This window comes from Pseudophryne corroboree, chromosome 1 (genome assembly GCF_028390025.1).
Source record: "Pseudophryne corroboree isolate aPseCor3 chromosome 1, aPseCor3.hap2, whole genome shotgun sequence".
NCBI lineage: Eukaryota > Metazoa > Chordata > Amphibia > Anura > Myobatrachidae > Pseudophryne > Pseudophryne corroboree.
Window position 1 is genome coordinate 407,458,435 of NC_086444.1, and position 20,906 is coordinate 407,479,340.

The following is a 20,906-nucleotide window of genomic DNA, read 5'->3' on the forward strand; positions in this document are numbered from 1 at the left end:
GAGGTGAGAAAAAGGAACGAGACCCTCTACCCGAAGCAAATCTTTCAAAGAGGTCACCCCCATTTCAGCCCACGTGTCTAGGTTTAAAGAAGGTATCAGGGCAGCTATGGCAGACAGGGACAATTCTGAAAAGGGTAGAGAAATCTCTGTTTGAGAGGATATAAATTTACGCCAAATCTGAAGCGTAGTGGCTATTGCCTTACAGGTACGAGTCTGGCGAGGGGTCATCGTAACAGGTAACCATAGAAGATCGGGGAGACCAAAGGAGGAAACTATGGAACTCTCAATAAGAGCCCACTGTTTAGTGGACCCTGATAAGAACCAGTCATTAACTTGGCTCAGTATACAGGCTGATTGATAAGCCTCGAGATCTGGGAAGGCAGCACCTCCCCTAAGTTTCTGAAGGGAAAGGGTATGTCTAGCAATTTTAGGCTTAGAGCCTTTCCATAAGTAGTTGATTAGACTTTGATTAAACTTGTGGAGTAATGGCTTGGGGATAAGTCGTGGGAAAGCTCTGTAAAGATACATTAACTTTGGCAGCAGCACCATTTTAGCGGCTGCTATACGTCCCAACCAGGATACTTCATGTAGCATCCAATCTTTAGTCAGAGTCTCAAAGGCCTGCAATAATGGTTTATAGTTGCAGTCAATCAAATTGCGTTCTCTAGCTAGGTTAATACCTAAATATTTGAGAGATTTAGACTTCAGTTTTAGCGGTATTCAACTTATAATATGACACCTCAGAAAACTGCTTCAAGACTCGGTGTAGAGTATGAAGAGAAATCTCCGGTCTCATTAAACATAAGAGGATATCATCCGCAAAAAGACAGATTTTGTGAGAAACATCACCAATAATAGGATCATGAATGCCCGCCGTCAGTCTTATCTTCTCCGCCAAGGGCTCAATTACCAAGGCAAATATGAGAGGAGACAACGGACAGCCCTGTCTCGTACCACTGGTGATATTAAAGCTAGTAGAGAGGCATCCGTTGACCGAAACCATCGCCGAAGGGGAAGAATACAAGGCAAGAATAGAGTCCAGAATACCTCCCCTAAATCCGAAACAACGCAACGCAGCCTGCACAAACCCCCAGTGAAGCCTATCGAATGCTTTTTCGGCATCCAAAGAAAGAATCAGAAGAGGGGACCCAAGAGAGTCACAGTAATCCATTACATATAGAACCTGTTGTCCGGAGCCTGCCTGCACGGAATGAACCCCACTTGATCCGGTTTAATAAGCTGGGGTAGATAGGGGCCAACACGATTAGCGATCATTTTTGCATATATCTTGACATCCGTGTTTATCAAGGCTATAGGTCTGTAGTTTTGCACTGAGGAATGAGATTTCCCAGGTTTTGAAATGGTCACAATTCGTGCATTGAGCATTTCCTTCGGGAATCGCCCAACCGACGTGGCTTCGTCAAACACAGACGCCAAAACTGGAGCTAGCTCTGCTTTAAAAGATTTATAAAAGTTAGCTGGGAACCCATCTGGGCCAGGGGCTTTATCTGATGGAAGCGAGTCAATGGTCACTACTATTTCACTTGTAGTCCAAGGGGAACTTAGGGACAGGCAGGCTGCGGAGTCCAAAGAAGGAAGGGATAAGGATGGCAGGAAAGCATCAATATCTACCTTAGAAGGTTCGGGGGTGTCTAAATCATCTCGGAGATTATAGAGGTTAGAATAATATTCCGCAAATGCGTTAGAAATTTGGTGTGGGTCAGATATCTTAGCGCCTCGAGAAGTAAAGACATGGTGCCCACGGTCCCTCGCTCTTCGTCCCCTTAATTTACTAGCCAATAGTCGACCGGCCTTATTACCAAAGGTGTAGAATTTCTGATTTAGTCGCGCTATATTACGTTGTACTTCACGCAATGAAAAGGAATTAACTTTTTTCCAAGCTAGAAGGAGTCGCCTATACAGAGTTTTGTTAGTCGGAGTCACTTTGTGGGCCCTCTCCAAATCAAGAGCCTCCAGTTCAGCTTGTGCATAAGTCCGTTTATAGTCCCTCTTCAGTTTTGCAGAAATGTGTATAGGCGATCCTCTAACAACAGCCTTAAGGGAATACCAATGATTAAATAACGAAGTGTCGTTGAGGTCATTTTCTCAAAGATAATGGGACACAGACTGCTGAATAGCTTGTCGAGCCTCCGGATGGGAGAGGGCACCACAACCTAGTCTCCACGGCCCAGGGACGACCCTCCTACCACCTGTATCCCACACTAATAGCAAGGGAGAGTGTCCGACCTCGTCATATGCAAGATATCAATGTTGCTGATAGAAGGTAACATCCATCTGTCGAAAAAGGCCAAATCTATCCAAGAATATGATCGATGGACATGTGAGTAGAATAAATTGTCTCTCATCGTAGGATGTTGAGATCTCCAGATGTCATAAAGATCATATTCAGCTATCAATTTACTAAAACCTTTAGCAAAATCTTGAGGTTTGAGACTGTGTAACACGGTCGTCCTGGACATATCCATATTCTAATCAAGAACCATATTAAAGTCCCCCATGACCAATAGTGCACCAATAGCATGCGTCTGCCATACTGAGAAAAACTTTTTACAAAAGGCCAACTGTCTAGTGTTGGGGGCATAGCAGGACACCAGGGTGACATCTACATTGTCTAACTTCCGACCAAAATCGGGTATTCTCCTCGGGATCAGGATGTTGGGCTAAGACACTGAATGAGCACTGTTGGGAGATCAAGATAGCTACACCTGCTTTCTTCTCCAGACCATTAGCCATGTAGCAATGAGGGAATTTAGAGTTCCGAAACAGGGGAGGCGCTGCCCCCTTGAAGTGGGTCTCTTGGACCGCGACAATATGTGCTTTGAGCCTATGAAAGTAGTTAAGGGTAAGCTTCCTCTTCTGAGGAGAGTTCAAGCCCTTAACATTAAGTGAAACTACATTGAGCATTATTAAGAGGAGAGAGGGTGCGATACATGACAAACATACAAGGTGACATAGGGGAATACAAGGGCTGGCAATAGGACAACAAAATAAAGAAAATAAAATACAGATTAACATGTAGGGAAAAAGAAGACAACTGAACTGACCCCACCAGGGGCCAAAACAGGCACCATACCATGGTCGCCTGGAGAATAAACATGTGGGTTAGCGGCTAGAGCCCTGTCGCCCCTAAATAAAAACCAGAAGGGATCCATTGGTGACCCTCCGCGCCATCTGAAGCAACGATACGATCCATTGTCCACTATGAAAAAGCAATAAGCCAACAGGCAGCATATGGAAGCAATGAGGGTCCCCAAACCAGAATACCTAAACATAATAAAACAACAGTCATAACAATGTATAAAGACGTATTAGGAGAAGGAACTTCACTCAAAAAGAAAAATCTCTCTCTCCGATCATGTAAAAAAATTAACTAAGCAAACATTAAATGCAGGTCTACAGCAGCAGAGCTAAGAGAAACTAAGAGAAACCGCGGCACAGAAATCAGCGCGATCCAGCCATGGACCAGTCCTGTTGAAGACCGTAAGCAGGAGAGCCACGGTCTGAAGGGACGACTAAGTTCCATCTCTCCAACAATTTCATGCCGTCCGGCACATTAGTGAGAACAATCGTGGAGCTGTCCTTCGATATCAGCAATTTAGTGGGGAATCCCCACCGGTAGGGGATGTTGGCCCTCCTGAGAGCGCTGGTAACAGGTTGAAAGGAACGTCGTTTCAGTAGCGTGTCCCTAGAAAAGTCACCAAACAGTTGAAGGGAGCCCAGCGCTTCAGCAGTATCCGAGGACGGCCGATCTGCCTTTAAGAGCGCCTCCTTCACATGGAAGAAATGGATCCGCATCAATACATCCCTGGGGACATCAGCAGGTGCATTTCTGGCCTTGGGTAGGCGATGTATACGGTCTATCAGGAGATCACTAGAAGTAAACGACGGGGCCAACTTCCGGAACAACGTAATAGTGTAATCATGTAAAGAACTATTAGAGACAATCTCCGAGACACCTCTCAATTTCAGGTTATTCCTTCTGGATCTGTCCTCCATTTCCGTCACCTTATCCCACAGAAGAGAGACCTCCATTTCCAATTGATCGTGGGAAGAAATAAGAGCATTGTGAGAACCGACTACCTCCTCCATCTTTGTCTCGAGGTGGTCAGTCCGGCCACCTAATTCGTCTATAGACTGCTTACACGTGTGAAGGGAGGCTCTAAATTCTGCAGCCACTTCATCTTCAATTGTAAGTGCATCACTGTCATCCATATCTCTAGGCTTGACAGGGGTTGGGCCCGGTGAGGATGCACTACTAACAGAAGCCGAAGCAGGAGAAAGTCCTCTGGAGGAGGGAGCGCAAGGTTCCTGCGGGTTAGTGGGTTTTGTTGACGGTTTAAAGAAGGCAACCTGAGAAGCAGTTTTAGCGACTTTCACTTTTTTAGGAGGCATAATGCAGAAAGGACGTGAGGTTTGATAAGCGTCTCCAGTAGTATAAGTATAAACGAAAGGACAGCTCCACTATAGGTATTCTTGTTATAACATCACACGAAACAAAAGGTGCGACAGGGGGTTAAAAAATCTTAATTCGTATAGGCGAGATTTCCCAACAGAAGGGGGCACTAGCATCGTGGGTGTGGGATGTCAGGAAGCAGGTAACAAATGGCAGCAGATCCAGCGCAGTCAATGAGGCCGCAACGTAATTGAAAAGTGGCCTCAGTACCCTCTGTCTAAATGCTGAGTAGGTGCAAAGGGATAAGGGTAGCTGCAGGACACTCCAGATTATGTCTCTTCCCTCAACAGTGACTAGTATGGGGCCTGGGCAGTCAGAATATATCACTAAAAGTAGTGGGGAGAGGGATCCCAACTGCCTCTACAGCCGGTGGCAGAAGCGGGAGCAGGGCCGCGCCACCCCACAGGCCAGCGTCTCACAGTATGGGCACTCTTCCAGTCAGCAAGATGGCACCGCCAGACCCCGGCACTGAGTTCCAGCAGCACAGGTACCTGAAGCTACAATATGCGGGGGGAAGATGTGTTGGTGGAAGCGGTGAGTATTCCGGCGGCTGCAGGCTCGACCCCAGTCAGACGGAGAGCGGAGAACAGGTTACGGAGGCTTCTGGTCCCGAGTGCACTATCGCGGGATCAGCGCCGCTCACCACCGCTCAATGGAGCTTTTCTCAGGGCACCGCGGCTAGTGGGCACCTCTCCGCTCAGGGTAGCCGGGCGGGGGGGGGGGGGGGGGGGGCAGATGCAGGAACGGTAAGGAGAAAGGGGAGAGGTTCTCTTCAGCCAGCGATCACAGGGCGTTCCCCTTCCGGTCCGGGACAGCACCGAACTAGAGTCCCCAGCTCCAGCTAGGCAGATATGCCGCAACCCGCACGGGTACAGGAAGCACCCGCTGGCTCCGCAAACCAATCCACCAGGTGCACGGGAGCCTTAACAGGTGTAGGTGGGTCTCCACGTGCAACAAACAGGGCCAGTAAGTGAAATAGGTACGCCTCAGGCAGGAGCTCAAGCTTAGCACAGCCGCCTGTATCTGCAGCCAAGCCACGCCCCTCCATATATTGTATTTTAATGTAACACCGGCCATGTGTATGTATGTTTGTTTATATGTCTATTTGTGTTCTGGGATTAAAAAATGAATATAAATTATTCTGGTATTACCGCGCTTCATTAGTCTGTTGTTTGTATATTTGATTTGAACCATGTGGTAGCCAGCCGACATAGCTGATTTTATTGGTACGGGAGGGCTATATACTATTCATAGTGTTCTGCCTATTACTGTGTTTTAATTTAATAAATATTATATATATATATATATATATATATAGTGGTGGAACAAACGAGGCGGCACTCAGAGGCTGTCACTCCAAAAATATAATTGGTGGAAACAGTGCAAAAAAGGACCTTTTTTGCACTGTTTCCACCAATTATATTTTTGGAGTGACAGCCTCTGAGTGCCGCCTCGTTTGTTCCACCGCATGCCACCGGATCCCGGTTGGGGAGGGCACCTGAGCAATACGAGTCCAGCACAGGACTCTGTGGAGTGCCGGAGCAGCCACACTTTCTATATATATATATATATATATATATATATATATATATATAAACTCCAAAAAAGACAGCGGCACTCGAGGATATAAAATGAGAAAATGTAATAAAAAAATCAACAGGTAGCCGACGTTTCGGGGCTCACATGCCCCTTTGTCAAGGTGTGTTACAAACAAAATGCAAACAAACATACCTTATATTCCAGAGAAGCCCGCCAGTGCACAGTGTGGGACCGGAGACGCGAGATTCCCGCCGTACTTCCGGTCGCCATCTGATGACCTCACAGCTACTGCGCCCGGCGGTTGCCGTAGCAACCAGGACGCCGCTGACCGCTTCCAAAGCGCTGTGAGGAAACATAGGTGTAAACAATAGAAAGAAAGAATCTGATTTCAAGGAAAACCGTGCTCCCCACAACTATAGAATCCCACACACTGTATATATATATATATATATATATATATATATATATATATAAATTTTTATTTTATTTATTATTTTTTCTTTCTTTCTTTCTTTCTTTCTTTCTTTCTTTCTTTCTTTCTTTCTTTCTTTCTTTTTCTCTATTTTTAAACCTGCAGCTCGGTTCCAACTGCATGGATCACAGGGCTTATAAACGCACCAACCAACCAGTACAAAAACAATACATAAGATATATATATTTCCATTTTCTATTTTTACATCTGCAGCTCGTTTCCAACTGTGTGGATCATGGGGCTTATAGATGCACGTGAACAAAATGCACTTGAGTAAAGAGCACCAACCAATTAGTACAAAAACAATAGATACTGTATATATATATATATATATATATATATATTATATATATATACTGCTCAAAATAAAAAGGGAACACTAAAATAACACATCCTAGATCTGAATGAATGAAATATTCTTATTCAATACTTTGTTCTTTACATAGTTGAATGTGCTGACAACAAAATCACACAAAAATTATCAATGGAAATCAAATTTATTAACCCATGGAGGTCTGGATTTGTAGTCACGCTCAAAATTAAAGTGGAAAAACACACTACCGGCTGATCCAACTTTGATGTAATGTCCTTAAAACAAGTCAAAATGAGGCTCAGTAGTGTGTGTGGCATCCACGTGCCTGTATGACCTCCCTACAATGCCTGGGCATGCTCCTGATGAGGTGGCGGATGGTCTCCTGAGGGATCTCCTCCCAGACCTGGACTAAAGCATCCGCTAACTCCTGGACAGTGTGTGGTGCAACGTGGCGGTTTGCGGATGGAGCAAGACATGATGTCCCAGATGTGCTCAATTGGATTCAGGTCTGGGGAACGGGCGGGCCAGTCCATAGCATCAATGCCTTCATCTTGCAGGAACTGCTGACACACTCTAGCCACATGAGGTCTAGCATTGTCTTGCATTAGGAGGAACCCAGGCCCAACCGCATCAGCATATGGTCTCACAAGGGGTCTGAGGATCTCATCTCGGTACCTAATGGCAGTCAGGCTACCTCTGGCGAGCACATGGAGGGCTGTGTGGCCCCCCAAAGAAATGCCACCCCACACCATTACTGACCCACTGCCAAACCGGTCATGCTGGAGGATGTTGCAGGCAGCAGAACGTTCTCCTTGGCGTCTCCAGACTCTGTCACGTCTGTCACATGTGCTCAGTGAGAACCTGCTTTCATCTGTGAAGAGCACAGGGCCCCAGTGGCGAATTTGCCAATCTTGGTGTTCTCTGGCAAATGCCAAACGTCCTGCACGGTGTTGGGCTGTAAGCACAACCCCCACCTGTGGACGGCGGGCCCTCATACCACCCTCATGGATTCTGTTTCTGATCGTTTGAGTAGACACATGCACATTTGTGGCTTGCTGGAGGTCATTTTGCAGGGCTCTGGCAGTGCTCCTCCTTGCACAAAGGCGGAGGTAGCGGTCCTGCTGCTCGGTTGTTGCCTTCCTACGGCCTCCTCCACGTCTCCTGATGTACTGGCCTGTCTCCTGGTAGCGCCTCCATGCTCTGGACACTACGCTGACAGACAGCAAACCTTCTTGCCACAGCTCGCATTGATGTGCCATCCTGGATGAGCTGCACTACATGAGCCACTTGTGTGGGTTGTAGACTCCATCTCATGCTACCACTAGAGAGAAAGCACCGCCAGCTTTCAAAAGTGACCAAAACATCAGCCAGAAAGCATAGGAGCCGAGAAGTGGTCTGTGGTCACCACCTGCAGAACAACTCCTTTATTGGGGGTGTCTTGCTGATTGCCTATAATTTCTACCTGTTGTCTATTCCATTTGCACAACAGCATGTGAAATTGATTGTCAATCAGTGTTGCTTCCTAAGTGGACAGTTTGATTTCACAGAAGTGTGATTGACTTAGAGTTACATTGTGTTGTTTAAGTGTTCCCTTTATTTTTTTGAGCAGTGTATTTTTTTTTTTTTGTTCTCTTTTTAAACTTGCAGCTCGGTTCAAACTGCTTGGATCACATGGCTTAGCTGCACGTGAACAGAATGCACTTGCGTAAAGAACAGCCAATACAGCAGAGTACAGCGCAACACACAGCAGTGTGCCCCTATATATACAGTCACTATACTGCACAGTCACAATTAGTCAGGATTCTCTGGATGGACACAGAAGAGTATAGTGCAGTGTGCCCCTATATACACTGTCACTATACTGCACAGCCACTTAGTGAAGTCTGGAGTTTGGACACAGCACAGCCTAAGCAGCAGAGTATAACGCAGTGTGCAGCGTGCCCCTATATACACTGTCACTATACTGCACAGCCAGTGATGTCTACCTGACTGAAGGTACTATCCGGATGATAGATCTACACTGTCTAGATAGACAGTCAATAGGTTAACATCATATGGTCGACAAACAGATCGACCTGGTCAAAGGGTTGACAGGTAAAAGGTAGACAGTGCTTAAGGTCGACAGGTTCATAAGGCATGACAATGGTCGACACACATGGTTGACTGAAGTGATTTGTGTTTTTTCACATATTTTTTCAACTTTCACCCGAAATACCTGAATAACCATCCACATGACTATGATTGGGAATAGTAACCTGTGCCGAGTGCAGTGGTAGTGAAGCAAGGCACCTTGCCCGAAGCATGATGAGTGAAGCGAGCCTGCAAGGGTCCATGTTTACTATAATTGGGGTAACATATCACGAAACATAGAAAATGACAAAAAAAATCTTGTGTTGACCTTTTCTGTGTCAACCATTTCGATATCTATCTTTTGACCCTGTCAACCATAAGGGTTGTCTATCTAATTACTGTCTATCTAATTACCGTAGATATTCTATACCACAGCCCACTGATTGGATGACATTGCTCTGGGACGCCCTTTTTAGCCCTGTACTCCTGGGCCCGAATTCCCCAGTCAATTGCGATCAATATTAATGATGCTGCAGGGGATTTCCATCCATTTATAACAACTTGGAATACATAGCATTCATAAAAACTAGAATCTAAATAAGTCTAGAAGTCCAATAAATGAATTAAAATAATATTGTCACAAGATACATTGGGCCTAATTCAGACCTGATCACTGTGCTGCAAATTACACTGTCCTGCGATCAGATATTTGCTGCCCAGGGGGAGTGAAAATTCGCCCCGTGCAAGTGTGCATTTGCATGTGTACTCTGTGCAAAAATTCCCCTCAGTCAGTGGACAGCTGCAAAATCGTTTGTATCACAATCACCATCGAATGTTTTTACCATTGTGTGCAGTCTGTGCGTAGCTCAATACTTACTCCTCCAGTGTGAAAAAAATCATGCTGATCGGGGCCAGAGCTGACGTCACCCACCCGCCCTGAAAACGCTTGGGAACGCCTGCGTTTTTCCAGACACTCTCTGAAAATGGTCAGTTACCACCCACAAACATCCTCTTCCTGTCAATCACCTTGGAACGCCCGTGCGATCAACATTTTTGCACCATCTTGTCACTGTTTGGCGATGCACTTGCCCTTTGCGGCGCATACACATGCGCAGTAGTCCGATAATCACCCGCTGTGCAAAAACGGGCCCATTATCTCCTCAATTTAACTAGAACTTTGCAAAATCTAAAGTATCATATAATACAGAATAAAATATACAAATTAAGAAGTTATATAGAGAACAGATTTGGGTATTTCCCCGTTTGTTCTTTTTAATAAACCATTAATTGCAGAACAGTAAACAGAACAGCATTATGTAATTTCTTAGCTTTTCATAAACACAATGAGAAAATTATAGGAATACAAATAAGACGTACCAAATAAAAAAAATAATTCAATTGTCAATATGACATAGACTGTAAAGGTGCATGCACACGGTGAGATATTGACTATGGTGTGTATTCAATTACTGTCGGAATTCCCGACTTGTCGGAAAACATCAGTTTCCGACTTTTTTAGGACGAATCTGGATTCGACCTATTCAAGTCAAGTGCAGGATTAGCCGCGGATCCACGCATTTTGTCGGATATGAGGGCATGGCATTTTCAACAGTTTTTGGCCCGTTTTCGACAATGCCGATTCGACTTAAAAAAAAAAAGTCGGATCCGCATTGACGAAAACTGGCTAAACCTGTCAAACGCCCGCAAAGTGAATAGTGCGGTGTTGGATCCTCTCCGACACCAATTGAATCCACCCCTATATCTGATTTTGACTTTGCAAATTCCCCTGAACTCCCCGGAGCCCTGAACTACCGATACTTACTATATAGTCAAAATCGTAAGGTTACATCGCACCGTGTGTATGCACCTTAAGGCATGTCATAGGCAAACGTAGGGGGGTTGCCTGAAAACCCCCTTTTCTCTTGGCAAATGGCTCAAATTATGACCACAATAGCAATGGTATATAATACGATTGCTATAGCTGCCGCCACAACATGTAATTTAAGGGACCGAACAGAGCTGCTGCACATGCCCAGTGGTAGCAGCTTCTTTTACCAAGTTTGCTGTGTGTGTGTGGATCTGAGCCCTCAATCAGTGCACTGGACCAGAGAGTAGCTACCAGGAAGAAGAGACAGGAGCCTTACCATGAGGTGGGAGAATGTGTGCTTAGAAAGAGCAGTACTGGTTCTATTATGTGTGCATATTTATATATTATGGTATGTTTAACCTTTTCCTGACCACTTATTTATATTATTAAAATGTTTAATATAGACTATACAATAGACAACCTATAGTGTGAAATATTAATACTGTATTCCATACAGTATCCAATGTCTAAAAAGACAGATGTTTACACTAATGGACTACATTTGGAAACCCCCCTCTAGAAATCCTGCGTTTGCCACTGCATGTATACTAGAAACACACACAAATCCAGGTATCAATATGCCAGAGAACCTGAGACAGGAAACTGTGTTTGGTTTGAGTTTTGGTTTGATCTAGAATGAGCTTCCCCTGCAGAAGTGAGCACAGTGTTTCTGCAAGACCTATTCATGATACCTGCAATGGTATATCTGGTATTCAGCAGAGCTTTTACATTGTGTCCTATGTAAAGTCGTTGCATTGGGGCTATTTATTAAGGCCCTCATTCCGAGTTGTTCGCTCGCTAGCTGCTTTTAGCAGCATTGCACACGCTAAGCCACCGCCTACTGGGAGTGTATCTTAGCATAGCAGAATTGCGAACGAAAGATTAGCAGAATTGCGAATAGAATTTCTTAGCAGTTTCTGAGTAGCTCCAGACTTACTCCTACACTGCGATCAGTTCAGTCAGTTTCGTTCCTGGTTTGACGTCACAAACACACCCTGCATTCGCCCAGACACTCCCCCGTTTCTTCAGACACTCCCGGGTTTTTCCCAGAAACGCAAGCGTTTTTTCGCACACACCCATAAAACGGCCAGTTTCCACCCAGAAACACCCACTTCCTGTCAATCACACTACGATCACCAGAACGATGAAATTTCTTCGTTAGGCCGTGAGTAAAATACCAAACTTTTTAGCAAATTTTAGTTGGCGCAGGCGCACTGCGAACATTGCGCATGCGCAGTTTGCGAATAATCGCTCCGTTGCGAAAAAAAACTAACGAGCGAACAACTCGGAATGAGGGCCTAAGATCTGGTGATAGGGCTGGGTTTCTACCACCATTTATTACAGTGGTAGAAACCTCCTATCGCCATTATCAATACAATGATATGGAAAATAAGATTTTACTTACCGGTAAATCTATTTCTCGTAGTCCGTAGTGGATGCTGGGGACTCCGTAAGGACCATGGGGATAGACAGGCTCCGCAGGAGACATGGGCACTTTAAGAAATAATTTAGGTTCTGGTGTGCACTGGCTCCTCCCTCTATGCCCCTCCTCCAGACCTCAATTAGAGAAACTGTGCCCAGAAGAGCTGACAGTACAAGGAAAGGATTTTGGTAATCCAGGGCAAGATTCATACCAGCCACACCAATCACACCGTATACCATGTGTATAACAACCAGTTAACAGTATGACAAATAACAGAGCATCAGGTCCAACCCTGACGCAACCATAACTTAACCCTTATTGAAGCAATAACTATATACAAGCATTGCAGAAGAAGTCCGCACTTGGGACGGGCGCCCAGCATCCACTACGGACTACGAGAAATAGATTTACCGGTAAGTAAAAGCTTATTTTCTCTAACATCCTAGTGGATGCTGGGGACTCCGTAAGGACCATGGGGATTATACCAAAGTTCCCAAACGGGCGGGAGAGTGCGGATGACTCTGCAGCACCGATTGAGCAAACACAAGGTCCTCCTCAGCCAGGGTATCAAACTTGTAGAACTTTGCAAAAGTGTTTGAACCTGACCAAGTAGCCGCTCGGCAAAGCTGTAATGCCGAGACCCCTCGGGCAGCCGCCCAAGAAGAGCCCACCTTCCTATTGGAATGGGCCTTAACTGATTTTGGCAGCGGCAATCCAGCCGCAGAATGAGCCTGCTGAATCGTGTTACAGATCCAGCGAGCAATAGTTTGCTTTGAAGCAGGAGCACCAAGCTTGTTGGAAGCATACAGGATAAACAAAGACTGTTTTCCTGACCCTAGCCGTTCTGGCTACATAAACCTTCAAAGCCCTGACCACATCAAGTAACTCGGAATCCTCCAAGTCAATACAGGTTGAGTATCCCATATCCAAATATTCCGAAATACGGAATATTCTGAAATACGGACATTTTTGAGTGAGAGTGAGATATTGAAAACGTTGTTTTATGATGGCTCAATGTACACAAACTATGTTTAATACACAAAGTTATTAAAAATATTGTATTAAATTACCTTCAGGCTGTGTGTATAAGGTGTATATGGAACATAAATGAATTGTGTGAATGTAGACAAACTTTGTTTAATGCACAAAGTTATAAAAAATATTGGCTAAAATGACCTTCAGGCTGTGTGTATAAGGTGTATATGAAACATAAATGCATTCTGTGCTTAGACTTGGGTCCCATCACCATGACATCTCATTATGGTATGAAATTATTCCAAACTACGGAAAAATCCCATATCCAAAATACCTCTGGTCCCAAGCATTTTGGATAAGGGATACTCAACCTGTAGTAGCCACAGGCACCACAATAGGTTGGTTTATATGAAAAGATGAAACCACTTTCAGCAGAAATTGTGGACGTGTCCGCAATTCTGCTCTATCCGCATGGAAAACCAGATAGGGGCCTTTATGTGACAAAGCCGCCAATTCTGACACACGCCTAGCCGAAGCCAAGGCTAATAGCATGACCACTTTCCACGTGAGATATTTAAACTCCACCGTTTTGAGTGGTTCAAACCAGTGTGATTTCAGGAAACTCAACACCACGTTAAGATCCCAAGGTGCCACTGGAGGCACAAAAGGGGGCTGAATATGCAGCACTCCCTTTACAAACCTCTGAACTTCAGGTAGAGAAGCCAACTCTTTTTGAAAGAAAATGGATAGGGCCGAAATCTGGACCTTAATGGAACCCAATTTTAGGCCCAAATTCACTCCGGACTGAAGGAAGTGAAGGAAACGGCCCAGCTGGAATTCCTCCGTAGGAGCATTCCTGGCCTCACACCAAGCAACATATTTTCGCCATATACGGTGATAATGTTGAGCTGTCACGTCCTTCCTAACCTTTATCAGCGTAGGAATGACCTCATCTGGAATGCCTTTCTCTGCTAGGATCCGGCGTTCACCCGCCATGCCGTCAAACGCAGCCGCGGTAAGTCTTGGAACAGACAGGGCCCCTGTTGCAACAGGTCCTGTCTTAGAGGAAGAGGCCACAGGTCCTCTGTGAGCATTTCTTGCAGATCTGGATACCAAGTCCTTCGTGGCCAATCTGGAACAATGAGTATTGTTCTCACTCCTCTTTTTCTTATTATCCTCAGCACCTTTGGTATGAGAGGAAGAGGAGGAAATACATAGACCGACTGGAACACCCACGGTGTCACCAGGGTGTCTACAGCTATCTCTTGACCTGGCGCAATACCGCTGTAGCTTTTTGTTGAGGCGGGATGCCAGCATGTCCACCTGTGGCAGTTCCCACCGACTTGTAATCTGTGCGAAGACTTCCTGATGAAGTCCCCACTCTCCCGGGTGGAGGTCGTGTCTGCTGAGGAAGTCTGCTTCCCAGTTGTCCACTCCCGGGATGAACACTGCTGACAGTGCGCTTACGTGATTCTCCGCCCAGCGAAGAATCTTGGTGGCTTCCGCCATCGCCACTCTGCTCCTTGTGCCGCCTTGGTGGTTTACATGAGCCACTGCGGTGATGTTGTCTGACTGAATCAGCACCGGTTGGTCGCGAAGCAGGGTCTCCGCTTGACGTAGGGCGTTGTATATGGCCCTTAGTTCCAGGATGTTGATGTGAAGGCAAGTCTCTTGACTTGACCACAGACCTTGGAAATTTCTTCCCTGTGTGACTGCACCCCAACCTCGGAGGCTTGCGTCCGTGGTCACCAGGACCCAGTCCTGAATGCCGAATCTGCGGCCCTCGAGACGGTGAGCGCTCTGTAGCCACCACAGGAGTGACACCTTGGCCCTGGGGGATAGGGTGATTAACCGATGCATCTGAAGATGTGATCCAGACCACTTGTCCAGTAAGTCCCATTGAAAAGTCCTCGCATGGAACCTGCCGAAGGGAATGGCCTCGTATGATGCCACCATCTTTCCCAGGACACGAGTGCAGTGATGCACTGACACCTGTTTTGGTTTTAATAGGTTCCTGACCAGTGTCATGGGTTCCTGAGCTTTCTCCATCAGGAGATAAACCCTTTTCTGATCTGTGTCTAGAATCATGCCCAGGAAAGGCAGACGAGTCGTAGGAACCAACTGCGACTTTGGAATATTTAGAATCCAGCCGTGTTGCCGTAACACTTCCAGAGAACGTGCTACACTGATCAGCCACTGCTCTCTCGATCTCGCTTTTATGAGGAGATCGTCCAAGTATGGGATAATTGTGACTCCTTGCTTTCGCAGGAGTACCATTATTTCCGCCATTACCTTGGTAAATATTCTCGGTGCCGTGGAGAGACCAAACGGCAACGTCTGAAATTGGTAATGACAATCCTGTACCACAAATCTGAGGTACGCCTGATGAGGTGGATAAATGGGGACATGAAGGTATGCATCCTTTATGTCCAGAGACACCATAAAATCCCCCCCTTCCAGGCTTGCGATGACCGCTCTCAGCGATTCCATCTTGAACTTGAACCTTTTCAGGTATATGTTCAGGGATTTTAAATTCAATATGGGTCTGACCGAACCGTCCGGTTTCGGGACTACAAACATGGTCGAATAATAACCCCTTCCTTGTTGAAGGAGGGGAACCTTGACCACCACCTGTTGAAGATACAATTTGTGAATTGCAGTTAACACTATTTCCCTCTCGTGGGGGGAAACTGGCAGGGCCGATTTGAGGTATCGGTGAGGGTGCATCTCCTCGAATTCCAGCTTGTATCCCTGAGACACAATCTCTATTGCCCAGGGATCCAACTGGGAGTGAACCCACTTGTGGCTGAATTTCGAAGACGTGCCCCCACCGGGCCTAGCTCCGCTTGTGGAGCCCCAGCGTCATGCGGTGGATTTTGTAGAGGCCGGGGAGGACTTCTGTTCCTGGGAACTAGCTGTGTTGTGCAGCTTCTTTCCTCTGCCCCTGCCTCTGGCAAGAAAGGACGCACCTCGGACTTTCTTGTGTTTCTGTGATCGAAAGGACTGCATTTGGTAATACGGTGCTCTCTTAGGCTGTGAGGGAATAAAAGGCAAGAAATTTGACTTTCCAGCAGTAGCTGTGGAGACCAGGTCCGAGAGACCCTCCCCAAACAATTCCTCACCCTTGTAAGGTAAAACCTCCATATGCCTTTTTGAGTCGGCATCACCTGTCCATTGCCGAGTCCACAGGACCCTTCTGGCAGAAATTGACATAGCATTTATTCTAGAACCCAGTAGACTAATGTCTCTTTGAGCATCGCTCATATAAAGGACAGCGTCTTTAATATGCCCCAGGGTCAACAAAACAGTATCCCTATCTAGGGTATCCAACTCCTCTGATAAGGTATCAGTCCATGCCGCTACAGCACTACAGACCTAGGCCGATGCGATAGCCGGTCTGAGCAAGGTACCTGAATGTATATAAATGGACTTCAGGATACCCTCCTGTTTGCGATCCGCAGCATCCTTGAGGGTAGCCGTATCCTGAGACGGCAGGGCTACCTTTTTGGATAAGCGTGTTAAAGCTTTGTCCACCCTAGGGGAGGATTCCCATCGTAACCTGTCCGTTGGCGGGAAAGGATATGCCATAAGAATCCGTTTGGAAATCTGCATTTTTTTTATCTGGAGATTCCCAAGCTTTTTCACACAACTCATTCAGTTCGTGTGAGGGGGGAAAAGTTACCTCAGGTTTCTTTCCCTTATACATATAAAACCTTGTGTCAGGGACAGGGGTTTCCTCTGCGATGTGCAAAACATCCTTAATTGCTATAATCGTATATCGGAGTGATTTAGCCAACTTTGGCTGTAACTTTGCATCATCTTCATCGACACTGGAGTCAGAATCCATGTCGGTATCTGTGTCAACAATTTGGGATAGTGGGCACTTCTGAGACCCTGACGGCCTCTGCGACATAGGATCAGGCACGGGTTGGGACCCTGACTGTCCTGAGGCTTCAGCTTTATCTAACCTTTTATGCAAGGAATTAACATTATCATTTAAAACCTTCCACATATCCATCCCATCAGGTGTCGGCGCCGTCGGCGGAGACACCACATTCACTTGCTCCCGCTCTGCTTCCACATAGCCTTCCTCATCAGACATGTCGACACAAGCGTACCGACACACCACACACACAGGGAATGCTCTTTTTGAAGACAGTTCCCCCACAAGGCCCTTTGGAGAGACAGAGAGAGAGTATGCCAGCACACACCCCAGCGCTATAACCCAGGAATAACACAGTAACTTAATGTTAACCCAGTAGCTGCTGTTTATAATATGTTTTTGCGCCTAATTTATGTGCCCCCCCCCCCCCCCCCTCTCTTTTTACCCTCTTCTACCGTGAATCTGCAGGGTAGAGCCTGGGGAGCTTCCTCTCAGCGAAGCTGTGGAGAAAAAATGGCGCTGGTGAGTGCTGAGGAAGAAGCCCCGCCCCCTCGACGGCGGGCTTCTGTCCCGCTTAAATATGCATTTTCTTGGCGGGGGCTCATACATATATACAGTGCCCAACTGTATATATGTCTACTTTTGCCAAAAAGAGGATCCAAATGCTGCCCAGGGCGCCCCCCCCCCCCCTGCGCCCTGCACCCTTACAGTGACCGGAGTATGTGAGGTGTGTGGGAGCAATGGCGCACAGCTGCAGTGCTGTGCGTTACCTCGGTGAAGAACGGAGTCTTCTGCCGCCGATTTTGAAGTCTTCTTGCTTCTCATACTCACCCGGCTTCTGTCTTCCGGCTCTGCGAGGGGGACGGCGGCGCGGCTCTGGGATCGGACAGCGAGGGTGAGATCCTGCGTACGATCCCTCTGGAGCTAATGGTGTCCAGTAGCCTAAGAAGCAGGACCTAGCTTCAGAGAGTAGGGCTGCTTCTCTCCCCTCAGTCCCACGATGCAGGGAGTCTGTTGCCAGCAGAGCTCCCTGAAAATAAAGAACCTAACAAAATACTTTCTTTCAGCAAACTCAGGAGAGCTCACTGAAAAGCACCCAGCTCGTCTGGGCACAGTATCAAACTGAGGTCTGGAGGAGGGGCATAGAGGGAGGAGCCAGTGCACACCAGAACCTAAATTCTTTCTTAAAGTGCCCATGTCTCCTGCGGAGGCCGTCTATCCCCATGGTCCTTACGGAGTCCCCAGCATCCACTAGGACGTTAGAGAAACAATAGTTTACACGTTTTTTTCATTATTTGCATTTGCGTTATTTGTAAAGGGTTAATGTCAGGATCATAGCACACTGGTGCTTCTCTGGTCCTTGTAGTGCTCATACACCACCTTAAGTTGCGTATGCTCGGGAATACTACCAGGGAAGAACTCAGCAGTGTAAACTTTAGCTAGCTGCTAAAGTGCAGGGTTTTGCTTAGTAGTGGAGCTGTCCTGGCATCTCTGTAATAGTAAATATCCATTAAAACAAAACATTCCAAATTGTTGCAGTATGGGGCAATGGCCCTCATTCCGAGTTGTTCGCTCGCTAGCCGCTTTTCGCAGCAGTGCACACGCTAAGCCGCCGCCCTCTGGGAGTGAATCTTAGCTTAGCAGAATTGCGAACGAAGTATTAGCAATATTGCAAAAAGATTTTTCTGTGCAGTTTCTGAGTAGCTCGAGACTTACTCTTCCAGTGCGATCAGTTCAGTGCTTGTCGTTCCTGGTTTGACGTCACAAACACACCCAGCGTTCGCCCAGACACCCCCCCCCCCCCCCTGTTTCTTCAGCCACTCCCGTGTTTTTCCCAGAAACGGCAGCGGTTTTTCACACACTCCCATAAAACAGCCAGTTTCCGCCCAGAAACACCCACTTCCTGTCAATCACACTCCGATCCCCAGAACGAAGAAAAATCCTTGTAATGCCGTGAGTAAAATACCTAACTTCTTAGCAAATTTACTTGGCGCAGTCGCAGTGTGAACATTGCGCATGCGCAATTAGCGGAAAATCGCTGCGATGCGAAGAAAATTACAGAGCGAACAACTCGGAATGAGGGCCAATAAGTAGTTAATTTTTGTGGTGGCTCCAGAATTATTCATAAATAGGCCCCTAGAAGACTGATGTACCTGCTCTCACTTGGCAATAAAAAGGCCCGAGCATGACTTATAGGACCTCTGCTGTAAGTATCCAATATTATTGCCCCCAATTAATCTTGCTCTGTATGTCAAAAAATGAAAATTTTTGGTTGACTAGATCATATGTAAAATACCAGGCTTATTTTTGCTATATCTCCTGATAGGTTCAGTATGATTTCCTGGCGGACGGGATGTCGGCAGTCAGAATACCATCACCGGCATCCCGATTGTTGAAATCCAGACAGGGGTAGGTAAGACTGTTCTCCCTCTCCACAGCCTAACCCTAACCTCCCGCCTTAGTGCCTGACGCTAACCCCCCCCCCCCCCCCAGTGGTGCCTAAATCTAACCCCTCCCCGCAGCCTAACCCTAACCACACACCCCCCCCTCCCCCGGACAGCTTAATCCTAACCCCCCTGGGTGGCACTTAAACCTAACCACCCCCCTAACTCCCTCCAGCCCTAAACCACCAGCCATACTTACTGTCATGATGCCGGCTGTTGGGATTCCGGCGTCGGCATCCTGACTGCCAGGATTCGACAGCCGTCATCTTAGCCGCATCCCCTCCTAATATTTTGTAATGGTAAGTGGGGAAAAGCCGATTGGAGTGTTTTCTATGTACCATAGGGACATTGCTTCATGTCTCTAAGTTGTGACCAGCACTTCTGACATGCTGGCCTTCCCCCTTCCCATTCCCTTCCTTCATAATGTCACATACAACGTTGCCCATATGTGAGGCACCTGTTCTCTGGCGCCCCGCTATGCAGAGCAGGGGGGAATGGAGTATCTCTTCCCATCTGCCCATCCGAACAGCAGGATGAAGTCCTGGTCAGGAAGACTGGAATTTCCTGCAGGGCAGTACAGAGGGCAATATAGGACAGTTGGGGGTAAAGTAGGACAGTTGGGCGCTATTCTTTTAGCCATGCCTCTAACATTTAGACATGCACGATCAGGACAAAATAAAACACATCTTGCTCCACACAGAAATGCCTACTTTGGGTGATAGCAGAGGTATATCGGGGGATACATGAGTACATATGATTTCAGATCCTTGGAGTAGGTACATCTGACAGCTTCACTGCCCCCATAGAAGACAATGGAGGTTGTGGCTGCTGTCAGAAATGTATGGACCACAGAAGACAAAAGAGATATCTGCTGCAGTCTCTCCTTCGTACATTGGGATTATACTTAATATTTGCAGGTGTCTCCCAAAAATGTGTGTTTTCTGGGGATATACTGCAAGTATTGAATGATAAATAGGCCCCCAAGAGATATCCCTCTTCGCACTCCAAAATCACTGTTGCCCTATTTGACTTCAACAAACACGGAGAAGTTCTATGCCTCTGGTAGTAGACTATCATGTTCATGATTATGGTATTCTTCATTGTTATAAGAAAAGTTATCTGTATTGCTTTACTAGTTTCAGCAATAATCAATACCCAAATAAAAGGAAAAATCTATATGGATATGGTAATACAGCTTGAGTATCCCTTATCCAAAATGCTTGGGACCATAAGTATTTTGGATATGGGATTTTTCCGTATTTTGGAATAATTGCATACCATAATGAGATATCATGGTGATGGGACCCAAGTCTAAGCACAGAATGCATTTATGATTCATATACACCTTATACACACAGCCTGAAGGTAATTTTAGCTAATATTTTTAATAACCTAGTGCATTAAACAAAGTGTGTTTACATTCACACAATTAATTTATGTCTCATA

At 46.3% G+C, this 20,906-nt stretch overlaps 1 protein-coding gene across 3 annotated transcripts in view; it reads right to left on the minus strand.

Annotated features, from left to right (window-relative positions):
- Window positions 1–20,906, minus strand: part of DAO (D-amino acid oxidase) — a 261,261-nt gene that overhangs the window by 187,320 nt on the left and 53,035 nt on the right. Inside the window, exon 2 of one of the 3 annotated variants that reach the window (XM_063913266.1) lies at window positions 6,206–6,355. The exons of the other annotated variants lie outside the window; for them this stretch is intronic. The gene's annotated coding sequence lies outside the window, so the exon portion shown is untranslated. The remainder of the gene's footprint in view (window positions 1–6,205; window positions 6,356–20,906) is intronic. 3 annotated transcript variants of the gene reach the window in all.